The following is a 15,314-nucleotide window of genomic DNA, read 5'->3' as shown; positions in this document are numbered from 1 at the left end:
CTTAAAGAGTGACGCATGCACAAACTGCACCACCTTTCAGTCCTACTTTTGAGTTAACCTAGTCAGTGGACTTCTAAAACTCACTTCTAGTCTCAGTAATCTGAGATTTCTTCCATAATTCTTCATGCCCTGGAGTGGATGTGGATCTGTGAACTGATTTTGATCTTACATGTGGAAAAGAACAGTAGTGAGGAAGGGATGGAATAAAGCACTTCCCTGAAGGCCCTTTGTACTTAATATTTGACAGTAACTATCTCAATTTGCCTATCTGATGATTTAGCCAGAGGGGAAGTTGGAGATGTATGTGAAGCAAGGATCACCCAAGGGACCTAATTCTATGGCCACATATTCCACAGAAAAAGGCCTATAGTGGTTAGGGTCACCATATATCAGAGATACCAAGCCTCCCTTTGCTGAACCAGTTTCTGGCAATTGCAGGGAGGCTGAAGTTTTTTCTTAACATCTCAGAAAATTATATTCCTCATACCTGATTTAAAGTGGGCATCAGAGGAGCTAAAACTGTATTTCATTTCCATTCTGATGCAGGGAGTTGCTCTGTTACAAATAAACATAGACACCAACATCTCCCTGGCAATAGCAGAGGAGAACTAGGAAAGCCATGAAGGCTTAGGCATGAGCAGCAATACAGATTGGAAGCATGCTATGGATATGGGTAAACTCCATATTCATGGTACTCCAGTGGAAAGAAAAGATAACCACTCTCATTTAACTGAGCAGTTCAAAGGAACTAGAGGATGTGATAATACTAGCTCAAGTGAGCTACAGCACAATTGCAAAACTGTCTGAAAATTTGGGTAGAGGACAGTAGTGATAGGGAACAGTCGGCTAACTGTGATCTGTGCATGCAGTCAAATAGTCTGCTTTCAGCACTGTGAGGTAACAAATGTAGAAACAAAGCGGTTTCAGTGACCAGCTGTCTAACAGGTCTGAGGCTTGTACATGGATTACACTCACTAGGCGTCATGTGAACTTACATTTGCAGTAGAGACCTAAAGGTAACATAAATGACTGTGAATAAGACTACACTGAATTCTGGCAGGCAAAGTAGATGAAAAGCTAGAGTGATAAAGGATGGAAAAGTAGAATCAATACAAAAATGGTGTGGAATTAAAATGGTGTGGTACAGAAAACCAGCAGCAGTGGGAAAAGGTATATTTAAAAGATATAAAATCTGAAGTGCTCACCAAGAAAGCAAATATGCACAATTTACAGAATACAAATGTATTTCAGGATGTGTACCTCTTGATAAACACAAGTTTTAAGAGTAGAAATATACCTTAGAGGCATCAAAATTTGGAAGTAAAACACACGAATCACATTTATCACTTTTTAAAATTGTTTTTAGTGAATTTTAGTGGTTGTGAAGGCTGCTAGACTGACAAAGATGGAGACTGAAGCCTTCTCTCCACAGGTATAGCACAGTGACCAGTTTTTCCACAATCACAGAGGGTCCTGCTGTAGGTATGAAAAGGTATCTAAGGCCCTGCAGTGAGCTCTGCATGGGCAGACCCTCACTGAAGTCAGTAGCACTCTGCATGGATGAAGGTGTCCATCCACAAGGAGTTCATTGCAATATTGGGGCCCAAGTCTCTATGCTCATTCAGTCCTTTGCTTCTGTGCAGGCACTTACTGTCCATGACACACATTTTACTTTATCTAGTTGAAGTAAAATACTGCTACATGAATAATTCAAAGCTCTCTCATAGGTCCACAGTGTTGTGCCCTTGCTGTCACTCCCAGCCTGTGAAGAACCCCAGCAGCTAAAGTCCTTCTTCACTCCCTCCTCCCCTTTCCCACCTGTGAATAATGTATTAGTGAATGTGACTTCTCAGATGCTGGCAGTAATATACTCAAATGCTTTGCTTGATCAGTGCAAGAGTGTTCAGCACCTTGCGAGACTGAGCCCCAAATGCTAAGGTATTTTCCAAAATGAGACTCTAAGCTCTGTAAGTATGAAAGCCAAAGCTCTACTTTACTACTACCAGCTAAATAGGAAAGACCGAACTTTCTCTACTGTTCATTGGTTAGAAACAAATGCAAGAGATTGCATTTCAAGCAAGAATTAAAGTTTTTTCCCCACATTTTATTTAAAAAATAAGTTGAATTTAGTTTATTTCAAAACCACCAACTATGTTGCTTTTATTGTGAGCAGTAAATAACTATTTCATAGACAATTAAACACAGCATGAGTAATCTGGCAAATATAAACTTAATTATAGTTAGAAGGAAAAATATGCCAGAGAATAGGTTACATAAGATTAATTTAAACAACCAGCTTTTATAAGATACCTTAATGTTAACCTTAATTTTCAGGGAAATCACCTACCACAGGTAGAAAAAAATTATAGCAGTTTTAATGTTAATAGCTTACATGAGAATGGCCATATTGGGTCAGACCAATTGTCCACCTAGCCTAATATTCTGTCTGCCGAAAGTGGACAACGCCAGGTGCTTCAGAGGGAATGAACAGAACAGGCAGTCATCAAGTGATCCATCGACTGTTGTCTACTCCCAGCTTCTGGCAATCAGGGGTTTAGGTCTTCTCTTATATATATTTAAAATCTCATAGGTATTTACAGGTACCTGTCATCTTAGTATATAAGTGCAGAACAACAGTTATGACGCAGACAAAAAAAATTCTACAGAGCTGTTTTTCTTTCTTTCCCCTGGCTCCTGTGAATGTGTGGGGTTTTTACACTTTTTATGAGAGTCATTGCTGAGGAAAGGCTATATTAAAAAGGTATTTTACACTTTACTCCAAACAGTCAGTGTTAATAATAATCTGCTATATACCCCAGTCCCTGGGAATTCATCTTGAGTTACTTAACGTTCTTTAAGTCCAGGAATGACTCCTCTGACACTGTTAGCTATCTCATTGTATTATTTAGTTAGCAATTCTCAGACTTTTTCTGATTTTTTGGAGAGTCTTTGCAGTTTCTCACTTCCTGTGACAGATCAATATTAATCTGTCATTAATTAATATCTGTGGTAGAGTAGACTAAGCTAAAATCTAAAGAAATACAAATGTTAGCCCTCTAGCTAGGACAATTTAACATGCAAAAGCATGGTACTAAAGCTAGATATAAAGGTAGAAGAGTGAATGTGTGTGTGTGTGTAGGGCTAGGGGGGAATTTTTGGTATAAGATATGTCAGTGGGATTGAGAGACAATATTGTCTATCTGGAACTTTCAAACAAAAAAAATACAGGAAAAACGGGAACCATCAACTGGTTAGTCAAATTAATGGATTGGGAAACACAGAACCGACATTTCAGAAGACACTTCTCATCTCTGTGGAAATAACTGTGGGAGAGGTCACAGAACAAAGCAAACTAAAAGCTGTAACTGGGGGATTTAGAGACAATGGGGCGGGATAGATGACGTGGGTCCAGTACTAGTCAATGTTACTGTTAATTAAAACACTGAATATGGAGTGGAGAATGACACCCAACTGGGAGGGGGCTGCAAGCACTTTGGAGGACAGAATTAGAATTCAAAATCATCTCAACAAACTGGTGAATTGGTCTGAAATAACAAGATTAAATTCAATAAAGACAAATGCAAAATACTCCACTTAGGAAGGAAAAAAGTCAAATGCGCATATACGAAATGGGGAATAACTGGCAAGGCAGTAGTGCTGCAGAAAGGGGGTTAGAGTGGATCGCTGATTGAGTATGAGTCAACCATGTGATATAGTTGCTAAAAAGGCTGATCTCATTCTGGGGAGTATTAACAAGTGTGCTGTGTGCAAGACACGGGAGCTCACTTTCCCACTCTACTTGGCACTGGTGAAGCCTCAGCTGGACTAGTGTGTCTAGTTCTGGGCACCATACATTAAGAAAGATGTGGACAAATTGGAAATAATCCAGAGACGAGCAGCAAAAATTATAAACGGTTTAGAAAATCTTATCTACGAGGAAAGGTTTAAAAAAAAGGGCATGTTTAGTCTTGAGAGAAGAAGACTGAGGGGAGACCTGATAAGTCTGTAAATATGTTAATGGCTGTTATAAAAAAGGATGATGATTAGATTGTTCTCCATCTTCGCTGAAGGTAGGTAATCAGCTTACTCTACAGCAAGGGAGATTTAGGTTAGCTATTAGGAAACATTTTCTAATGGTAAGGATAGTTAAGTACAGGAATAGGCTACCAAGGAGGTTGTAGAATCCCCATCACTGGAGGGTTTTTAAGAACAGGTTAGACAAACACCTGTAAGGGGTCATCTAGGTTTACTAGGATCTAGCATCATGTGGCTCATGCAGGGGGCTGGATTAGATGACCTCTCGATGTCCCTTCCATCCCTACATTTCGATGATTCGATGTTATTTTGCAGTCAGATTCTGTCTTGTGCTCTGTGGGAGCCCTGCTCCCTTGTGCCTCTATGCAGCAGTGGGCACAGCTGCAGAACTTGAGTACACATCACCCCCAAAGAGGGCAAGGAGGAAATGCAGCCGTGGCCTTGACACTCCTCTGACCCCACCATTCACCAGGTTGTAGACTTGAGCAGATGTGAGCAGGGGAGTACCCTACACCCTGTTAGCGTAAAGAACCACAATACACTTCACACCAGCTGGATCTCGGCAGAGCTCCTGGCGCTAGCACTCCCTGGGGTGGTGCGGATACATGGTATCTTCAACATTAGGCAGAGGCACAATAGACCCCTTAATATTTCAGGCACAAGAAAAAATGTTATAAAATCCTATAAACACAAGGACAACGTCTTTACTTGGCAGGCTCTAGAATATTGTTAGGATTATGACTATTACTGCTTTCTATTGCATAGCAAGATAATTTTAAAATGCTCAGGAAATAAGTTTAGTACTTTTATTTCAGCAGATGCTAACATCATGCATGTTGTTAGCCATTGATGTATAAACACTCACAATGAAACTCACCTAATCCAGACAGTTGTTAAGGGAATTGTGTAGGGCAAATACCTCTTTGATGGACAGTGAAGCATTTTCAGCAGTTCCTTTGTATTGCAGAGCTGCTGTGAAAAAGGAGGATTAATGGCAAAGCCAGCTTTCAGGACCCTATGTTTCTTCTTGAAAAGCCCTAGATGAGGGTTCTCCTATGTGTAAGGACGGGTTGCATGTGATTAAACTGTGAGATACCAGGACAGCCCAAAACAGCTGCTTCTTGGGGACTGGGTAGTGGCGCTTCAGCAAAGGTTTCTGCAATGGGAACTTGCCTCTGTGCAACTGGGTCACCACCTCTATTCAAGAAATTGCGATCTGTGAACATTTTGTAAATAAACAAATAGAACAAAAAAAAATACCTTGACTCAACTTCACCGACTTCTTCACCAATGAGAGCATGACCTCATTAGGTCCCTAAATCTGTCTCTCCAAAGAAGCACCTGTACTAATAGTTTTAAAACCTTCAGTTGTCCCTACTGAGTCTCACACAAGTCACTCATTCACTGTCAGGGTCCCAGCAAGGGCAGTCAGGGCCTAGGGCTGGAGCAGGGGCAATCCTGAGGCTGGGAGTAACCGAGGCGGTTGGTAATTGGGTTCCAAGACCGGGCAATTCTGAGGGGCAGAGTCCGAGTCAGGTTTCAGGCTCTGAATCAGGAGGTGACGTCCAAATCAAGCCAAGTTCAGGCCAGGCGCTCAGGAGCAAGGAGAAGGAACAGTCGTGGCAGCTACAGGAGATCCATGCTGTTACCTGCAGACGTCCTGGAACACCACCTGGTTTATATAGGGGAGATAGTCAATCTGGAGCCATGAGGCTGCTGTCTGTCAGACCCTGGAGGTGCAACTTCCTCACAGCAGGTCATGGGAAATAGGGTGCAAGCTGGTTACGACTGCTGCTGGGTGTCAGCCTGGAGAGGCCAGCTACCTGGTAGCTCTGGAGGCCTGGGTTCTGTTGGGCCTTCCATTTACACATGGATACAAATCTGACCAAACATTTGAAAACATCTCTGGGACAAATTCACCATGAGGGTATGTCGACATTGCAATTAAAAACCCATAGCTGGCCCATGCCACCTGACTTGGGCTCACAGGGTTTGGGCTCATGGGGCTGTTTAATTGTGGTGTATATATTTGGGCTCGGACTGCATCCAAAGCTCTGGGACTCTCCCACCTCACAAGGTCCTGGAGCATCTCCACCGCTGGAAGTCTATATTGCAATTAAACAGAGCCGGAGCCCTGCAAGCCTGAGTCAGCTGGCACAGGCCAGCCATGGGTTTTTAATTGCCGTGTAGACTTACCCTAAGTATCCATAATGTTCGTAACATCAGTGAAGTTGCAGCTCTTAGACCATTAGTGAATTTGGCTTGAATAATATTTGGTATGTTATTTAAACATTGACTAAACATGACTGACTAGTTAAAAAGATGAATTCAAAAAGTTTGCATTACACTTCAAGGGTTAGGTAGTGCAACCTTTGCTTACACTGCTGAACACTTACCTATATAGCCCCACTGAAGCTCCAGTTTCCAACGGAGCTACTTGTGTGAGTAAAAGTTCACCAGTGTGGGTAAACGTTGCTCAGTCAAACCCTACAGAAGAGACCATTGTTAAACCAAAAGGTTGTTATCCAAACAGACTAAGAAAATTTCAAAGCAACTGGATTTTAAAAGTTCTATAAGGAAGACCAGAAAACCCAAAGATTCATACCCAGTATCATAACCCACATCTGAGCCCCTGTAATTAATAGAAATCAATATCCTGGCTTTGTTGTTTTTACTCTTTGTGAGGCAAAAACATAAATCTTTAAAAATTTCTGCCTCATTTGGCATTATAATGAGACAACTACCTCAGAATAGCAGCTAGTCACCAACAACTGTAGCCTGACATAACAGATTTTGTTTGCCTTTTGTGACTCAAGAGACTGGTACCAAATGAATGGAAACAATAGTGTCTGAGGGAACTTTGACAAACCTGTGGAGATTTTGGCAACCAAATCTGCAGCATACCTATTCCTTCATCCTGTTTGTGCTAGATGAACTGAGGTCCATTCAGTTTTCAGTGTTGTATGTTAGAGGACCAATCATCCTCAAGTGGCTCTTTACAGCGCCTGGGTAACAGTGTCTTAGTTGAGGTTCTGCAAGGGAGATCTGAGATCCTGGCTGCTCTTTAATGTGGGCATTAAATATTTCATGGCATTATTGGAAGAAGATAATTTGCTCAGTACCCTTGGCCAAAGTTTCCATTCCCTCTACTGCTGTGTGGACTGCTGGTTGGCTTCCACCCCAGAGGTAGCTACATATTGATGATGATGTGTGGGTGGTAGAGCCTGATCCATCATTCCTTAAGCAGGAAAACCTCTCATTGTCTTTCAAAGTTAATGTACTTACTCAGTGGCACTAGATATGTCTATCAATGTCTGGATACTGTAAACAGCACCAAGACGGCGCAGTGAGTTGCATTCTGTGAGTGCCGCAGACACATAGGTATTCATTTGAACAGATTTTCCAAACCTTACAGCCTTTCCTTTTTGCTTATACAAATTATGAAATATTCTTCCAATTATTTAGGCAATTTTGATGCTTAAAGTTAGAGGGGGTGGAAATGATGTTACAACTGCCAGCTGAAAGGTGTCAAGCTCACAACGTGCTGTTTGGTAGCACTGAAAGGATTTCCTTTTAATTATCTATAGTATTTTAGAATAATGCTCAGGTATGACAACTTGTTACAACATGTAGCAGATGGGCTAAGTAAAGAGTGTGGGGCTAATGTTCCTTTTACCCCATCCACTGAATGATACAGTCAGGCTTTGGCTCTTGAAAGCTTTAGAATGGAAAGCGCCTGCTTGTTTATTACTTTTATTTTTCTTTTGCTCATGGATCTTTATAGTTATGGTTTTCTCAGAGGGCTCCTGCAGGATGTTGTAGGAGAGTAAGCAGGAGGGCTGGTATCTCAGCAACTGAAACACGATTAACGGTATGATAGAGAATTGATTGTCATTCCAGCCACCTTAAAGTATGTATCTGAATTCTGTGTCTGCCTGGTCTTATTTATTGAGTACCGTTGGGGTGCTCACTCAGTGCTGGGCATCATTTGTTTGAGGTATAGGGGGACATAGGTTGTTGGCTTAGAAATGAAAGTAGCCTGTGCTTATGAGGTGTGACATACTGTGAGGCTTCATGGATGAAAGCATCAAGGGCTTGACATATGTATGTGGCAACACGGGGAACAAATGGCTCTTTGATGAGACACATTATGGTGAATCTGCCAAAAGTAGCAGGGCCAAGTTTGTGCAATCCAAAACTGAGGTAGATAGGAGTTAGATTACAATGGGAAACAGGTGAAAGGAAACTGTCGACACCCACTGCACATCTCACTGAATTTATCGAGCAAATTCAGGAGTCCGTGAGAGCCTGAGGGTAGCACAATAAATGTATTTGGAGTTGGGAGTACGGCCAGCACTGAGCGCTCGAGAGAGAAATTTCTGCAGGTTTGCAGGACATTTTGGCTGAAGTTTTATTTAAAAGGGAAAACAAATGAAAACAATTCAAAAGGGAAGTATTGATACCAGCAGCAGCTCTGGCTGGCTTGAGGACAAAATGCAACTAGAACTTGCTCCTAGAAGAGATCAGGTGGACTGTGAACCTTCACAGCAAAATGCAAGCCCTACTTCCTTGAGCCAGCCTGCCTGCCCACAGTAACAATACAAACCAATGATGATTATTGATTATTTGTACTGTGAGCATCAACAGGGAACCCAATAACAGATAAGGGGCCCCATTGTGCGAGGCGTTGTGCAAACACATAGCAAAAAGGGGCTGTGCCCTGAAGAGCTTAGAAGTACAAACGTGAAAGCCCAGCTTCTGCTGACAGGAGTGGAGAGAGAGAAATGTATATTTGTGTATGTCTTGGGAGACTCTAAGATACCATGGTGACGGGTGCCATGTAAGAGCCTAGATAGACAGAAATGTATACTCTCCCCTAGATTTACCCTGTGGCATTGCAGAGGCAAGATTTTCCTATTCGGGGGCTGGTGCAGGCCTAACTTGAGCCCTTCTGGGCCACTGCAGCAGCTGAGACTCCTGAGGGTATAGAATGCCCCAGACTCACCCCCATCTCCACATGCTATGGAAGGCCGTCTGTTCCTGATTCCCCTGCACAACAATCAGAAAAGAATTAAACATGTCAACAAACACGTCCAAACCTTTCTGGTTTGTGTTAGGCCTGAAATGATGTATGTGTGTGTGTACGTGCGCATGTGTGCCCCAGGCACTTGTGAGAAGGTAGATTGGAAGTTGGGAGTTTGTGTTCTCCTTCTGTCCTACCATGTGAACAAGGGACAACTGAATGCAATTAAAGCATGGGAAAGGCAAAACTGAGAAGGAAATATTTTTTCACACAATGCATAATTAAGCAGTGGAACTCATTGCCACAGGATGCTGTTGAGACCAAAAACTAGGTTAAAAAAGGGATTGGATATTTGTATGGATAGAACATCCAGAGTTGTCATAATTAATTACAATAAAAATGTTAGAAAGAATATTAAAGCACATACTTCAGGGCTTATGCCAACGTATAGCTATTAGAGATCAGGTTGAGACCTCACATATGCCTACTGCAGGGGTCTTTTGCCATTCTCTGAAGCATCTTTCTCCCTTTAGATATAGATATGTGTGTGTGTATCATGGGGTACAGCCCTCATCACCAGACTGGTGCCTCATACCGGTCATGCTGGGGATTAGCTCAAGACCAACGCCCATGTCTGTGGTCCGAACACCAGCACTCTGTCTCTGCTTCTGCCTACAGCTCCTCTCTCAGCTCCCAGAACTGCAGCATCGTCTGCTTGACTCAGCCCTCTAGGCTAGGTGGTCATCTGCTTTTCCCCCTTCTGGGGGAGGGGGAAATATTTCCATCCAACAGTCCTGCCACTTCTCCAGTGACGAGTGGGGGAGACGCAGGATCACCCACTACTCCAGGCTACAACCCAGGGACTCTGTAAATAGCTATCTCTGGCTACTCCTTTGTAAGCTAGGTCAATGCTGCTCTGTTTCTCTGGGCCACTTCACCATGGCCCTAGCACCTTCTTCACCCTTATCTCAGGGCCTCAGCTGCTCAGTCCCAGGAGCCAGCCACGGCTCTGTCCAAGATGCTTACAGTTCTCTCAGCCCTCCAGGGACACAGTCCTTACTCCCTGGGCTCCCAGCAGCAATTGACCTTACTTGTCTTACAGCTCTCTTTTGTATGGACCTGCTGGGCCCCAATTGTCTGTTCCTCACAGCCCCACTCCTATTGGCTGCTCCCCACGCAGCCTACCCAGGGCTCCTCTATTAACCCCTTCTCTGCCAGTGTGGGGCAGATGCTCCATCACTCTGTGTGTGTGTGTGTGTGTGTATAATTTAGAGAGAGAGAGAGACATCGTTTGAGTAATGTCTCTCACCATTCAGACTGACACACACAGATGATCACTTGAGTGGTATCTTATTATAGCTGGTGCACTGCAATCTCTGTATGAAGCTTTTACAATTTACCTGAAATCAATACAAAATAAAGCAAAAAGGGATATAAACACAGTGGAACCTGCTCATTGGGAATCTGATGTAGTGGGATTTCATTTGAAGTGAGGTAGGTTGAAGGGCCTGATTGGTTTCAGTAAATTGCAATGTACTGATTCCAAGTCAGGCTCCTGTGAATCTGCACTATGGATCTCCATTTACACTGAAGCTGTTTGGCTGATAAATTACTTCACTAGTTAAGGATCCCACAGTAATACAGATTTTAGGAAATTAATCACCGATATAAGAGGGGTAAATTGTTTTCCCGATATGGCAATTAGTTGTAAGCCTACACAAATACATTATAGATGGATAACATTATAATGTAATCTCTTATACTATGAATCATGACCCTTCTTTTAGCCTTTTGTGTGAATAATCATGATTGTACAAACGGGAAACTGGTGTATGGAGCCAGCCATTAGTCCCTGTAGAGACAGCCAGACCAGAAAAAATACTTTGCATTAGATTAGACAGAATAGTTAGTTATTTTCTGCTGTTCATATGATGTGTTAGTCAACAAGGGAAAATCCTAAAGTCCTTACTCTATTTTTGTTCAAGCAGAAAGACCATTGGCTCAGCAGGCTTGACTCAATGAGGTTTTTGCTGAGTGAAAAATAAGTAAGGGGCCAAAAATCCCACAGTCCTTATTTTCTAAACACATGAATATGCCTGCCTGTTTCTGTAGCAGAGTTGCCTGAAGGTGAATTAAACAAGACAGTCATCACTACTTCCAAGTGGATAAAAAGTCAAACTGTGATCTGCTTTTAAGGTGATTATCTAAGAGCAGTTTTGTTAGGAGAGACTGGGACTAATTCTGTTTTCGAATGCAGTGACAAGTGGCAATGACAATGGTTGCGCCATCCAAAAATGTATATCTGTATCAAATTTGTTTTAAGGTAATTGCATTTGGGGTCTAATCATGAGCAGAATGAAGTAACCTGCAGGATGCAAGCAATGCTGGATATTTAATAAAGTTTGCAGGAATAAATTATTGTGCTTTTATGAGAGTCGTATCTTGAGTAAAGAGCAGATATTAAAATGCGTTCTCTATTCAATTTCTAAACTAATGGTAGCTATTGACAATGGAACACATTCTTTTACCCTAATGGATTTTGATACTTAATAAATAGAGAAGAGCTGCAATTATGTTTTCTATGATCAAACAGTGTTGCATTGTAGACTTTTTAAAAGCCTTTACTAAAAAATATAGTAAATATTTTGGGCCACATTTTAAAAACCTCTGTGGAATTTTCTTTCTGCCTAGCCCATTCCACTAGGATTTTCTGCAGGAGATGAATATTTGGATCAGGATGTTAAATAATATTAACATGTGTTTAAATAAACAAACATATTTTGGATGGTTCCAGGCAAGGTTTACAGACACAGAGAGCAGGGCATCATACAGTGAGTTCTTTTATCTGTACATGTTTAAAATGATGCAAATAAAATTGCACATTAATTCCTGTGGACTTTGCTTTTTAAATCTTAGGCCGCTTCATCTTAAGTATCAAATGTGTTCAGTCAAACATTCTTATTCAAGACAGCACTTAAGCAAAGCCCTCCGAATTCAAATTTAAAATTATGCACATGCTAAAATGCTGTGCTGAATAGGGATGGATTTATGCACATCCATACGTGCTTTCTTGGATCATGACCATAATGCTGTAGAGTAGTTTCAGGTTTGTTGTAAACATCTCTCATGGCTTTAGTGACCTATTTTATATTCGACTATTTGTTTTTAGTTTTTGGTAATTCTGTGGTATTCATCACTCTAATATCTGAATTAATCCTCCTCTGATACTCCTCAGAGGGAAGTATTCATATGCTATTTACAGATGGGGATGCTGAAATCAATGGGAATTAGGTACCTAACTCCCCTTTAAAAATCTGGCCCCACATGGCTAGGAGATTTGCTCAAAATCACACATGAAGTCTCTGGTTGAGTTGGAAATAGAACTCAGATGTCCTGAGTCCCAGTTCTGTGCCTTAACCATCTTCCCTTCTGATCATATAACATTTATTTGTCCACATGTGGCCCTGACTTTAACAATAACCTTGCTGTAAAAGGGTTAATCTCTCCTAACATTCTTGCTACAGTTTGTATTCAAATAAATTCAAATGAGGGGAATGCATTGGTGAAGGAAAGGGAAAAACCTCTCTGCTTAATGTTTTACAGTAAGAAATGAAAAGCAGAGCTCTCAAAGTAGTGTGTAATAGATCAATAATATTATAATGTAATCTCTCATACCATGAATCACGAGCATCCATGTAGACTTTTGTGTGAATAACGCTGACTACACTAATCAATGTGCAAAGGTCCTTTGAGATATTTCTTCCTCCTGAGAGTGCTTTTCATTAGAAACAGCATGATTAAAAACATTGCAGTGCAACAATGATAAATGGAAATGAAATGTCGGAATTTGCTATTTCTAAAGTGACTCTGAATTCTGAACTCTGAAATTCTAATGCAGAGCCAAGATAATGCTTTCCAAGTCTTCCTGGTTCATTTTCTTCCAGAGTAGGGGCTGCACAACTGTGAATAAGTTCAATACCTTTTAATGACTATCTTAACAATGGAATTTTACTAAAAGACGTATTGTCAAGTAGTCCAGGCTCAAAATGTAGGTTTCAATGAAAAAAAAAATACAAAATATGATAGACAAAATCCTGAGGCCCTTGCTCAGTCAAAACTCTTATTGATTTCAGTTAAGAACTATGCTAAACATTCCCAACTGGGCTCGGTGGTGTGCGCCTGTAATCCCAGCCTACTTGGGAGGCTGAGGGCTGGCGGATCGGTTGAGCTCAGGGGTTCTGGGCTGCCGTGTGCTATGCCAATCAGGTGTCCGGTGCTACTCTCAGCCTGGCCAGTGGGTGGCTGAAGAAATGGGTAGAACAACACAAACGAGATGTTGTGATCAGTGCTCTCTCTGTGAGGGCTGATGAACCGATTGAGGTGATTACGCTAAACGATCTGCTCCACCTTGTACTTAGCTGTGACACTCTGAGTACATTTCCCAGACCTGAAGAAGAGCTCCGTGTAAGCTCAAAAGCTTGTCTCTCTCACCAACAGAAGTTAGTCCAATAAAAGATATTACCTCACTCGCCTTGTCTCGCTAATATCCTGGGGTCAACATGGCTACAACAACACTCCATACATTGAATTCAGTTGCCATTTGCCTGGGTAAGGACAGAGTAGGGTATAGACACTGGTGGTTCAATTTTACCTTATACAGAAATAACCCATGTAAGAGTCAGTAACTTGTGGAATTTCCTCCCAACTCTTTCAGTGAAGTGGAGATGGTTTGCTCCCATACAGACCAGCTTCATGTTCTGTCCCCTTCTGAGATCTATGCAGATTATTGGAGATCTGCAGGAGGTAATAGACAGTCACATAGATATCACTGTCCTCCACTCTGCCATCTAATCCTGCTGACTCCTGTTGGACCCTGTGAGCAGTAGCTGTATTTCCATACGCCCCACATCAGAACTTCCCCCTAAAAGGGGGGATTTCATTTTGCAAGGGGACTATCAACAATACACACAACACATTCTCTTCCTCTAGCAGCGCCGGCCAAGAACGAATGTGCTTCAGGCCCAGAAGCTCTGAACTGGGGAAACATATTGCCAGTATGCAGGAAGAGAATTGTTTGGAACCAACCATTTGCCAAAGCATTAGAGGAAGTGACCATTTTGAGCTTTTGGAGAAATTTATTTTTAAAGGTTTAAAGAGAACAGCAAATTCAACAGGTCTCGTTAAAAAACAACAACAACCCCTTAAATTGTATAGAAAGGACCTAATTTGTAGATTTCAGGAGTTCAAGAAATTCTATTGCAAACTAATAAATATTGATGAATTTCAAAAGGACCTTTTGGAATATTTTCAGTGGATACTGGTTTTTCTGCTCTCACATTTGTGGGAAGGTGTTCCTGATATTCAAGCGCAGACAAATCTACTATCTGTGAAATTCCGTGAAAATAGGCTTTTTCCCATGATGGAAGCATTTATAGCCTGGTGCTCACAGAAGGAGATAGCTGTAATTATTATCCAACAAGGTATAGGGTAGCAGAGAGAGTTACTGTTTGACTTTTTCGAAATGGCATTGACAGCAGCTGATGAGATCAACCTTTTGAGTTTGAGTTCAGTGCCAAAAAGAGAGCACGTTGAATGTGGCATATCTAGCATTAATAGGACTAGCATTGCATGTGGTACATGCTGAACTAAGCAGCAAACAATTCAGGACATCTCACAGCAACCTTTTCTATGTTGAGTTATAAATGAATGCAGGGAAACTTTGAATACACCATTCATTTTGTGACCAATGTAGAGAGGTCTTTTTTAGAAGGCTGAGGAAAAGAACAAACAAATTCAAGTTTGCCATGAAGTAAGGAAAAGGCAAATTCATTTGTCTAGATAACTTACCCTAAGATGTAACTAGGGACTCAGATTTTCATTTTAAACAACCAACCAGACAAAACACTTAACTGCTAATGTTCAAGAATTGGTTTAAAAACATAAACAGTGGTGGGGGAAAGAAAGAAAATGAACTTTCAAGAGAATTCACACCCTGTCCACTGCAAATTTCAGCCTCTCACTTCCTGTTCATGTTCTTTAGTTTTTTGTCTTGGTTGCAGCAGTGTGGTAAGTGGCTTTCCTTGTATGTGTTTACACAGTGTGGGAAATGCAAGGTGCAAAGAATAAGTGAGACTGTTTAAAACATCCTTTTGTGAACATTTTAAAAAATGTGTTTTTCATTGCTGGTGAAACAACCAATTTCTGCTCAATCTTTTGAGTGCAACTCAAACATATAAAATTTATTTTCTAGGAAGTC

The 15,314-nt window shown here is 41.4% G+C and overlaps 1 long non-coding RNA gene across 1 annotated transcript in view; it reads right to left on the bottom strand.

Annotated features, from left to right (window-relative positions):
* Positions 1-2,074: 2,074 nt before the first annotated feature.
* Positions 2,075-15,314, bottom strand: part of LOC122464726 — a 51,623-nt gene continuing 38,383 nt past the window's right edge. The window contains exons 2-5 of the long non-coding RNA XR_006289037.1: positions 13,710-13,852; positions 9,041-9,084; positions 6,432-6,522; positions 2,075-5,707 (exon numbers count right to left, since the gene is read on the bottom strand). This is a non-coding gene — a long non-coding RNA (uncharacterized LOC122464726). The remainder of the gene's footprint in view (positions 5,708-6,431; positions 6,523-9,040; positions 9,085-13,709; positions 13,853-15,314) is intronic.

Source organism: Chelonia mydas, chromosome 2, assembly GCF_015237465.2.
Source record: "Chelonia mydas isolate rCheMyd1 chromosome 2, rCheMyd1.pri.v2, whole genome shotgun sequence".
NCBI lineage: Eukaryota > Metazoa > Chordata > Testudines > Cheloniidae > Chelonia > Chelonia mydas.
The sequence above is the reverse complement of the archived record's forward strand: the minus strand, read 5'-3'. Positions and strand labels throughout refer to the sequence as shown.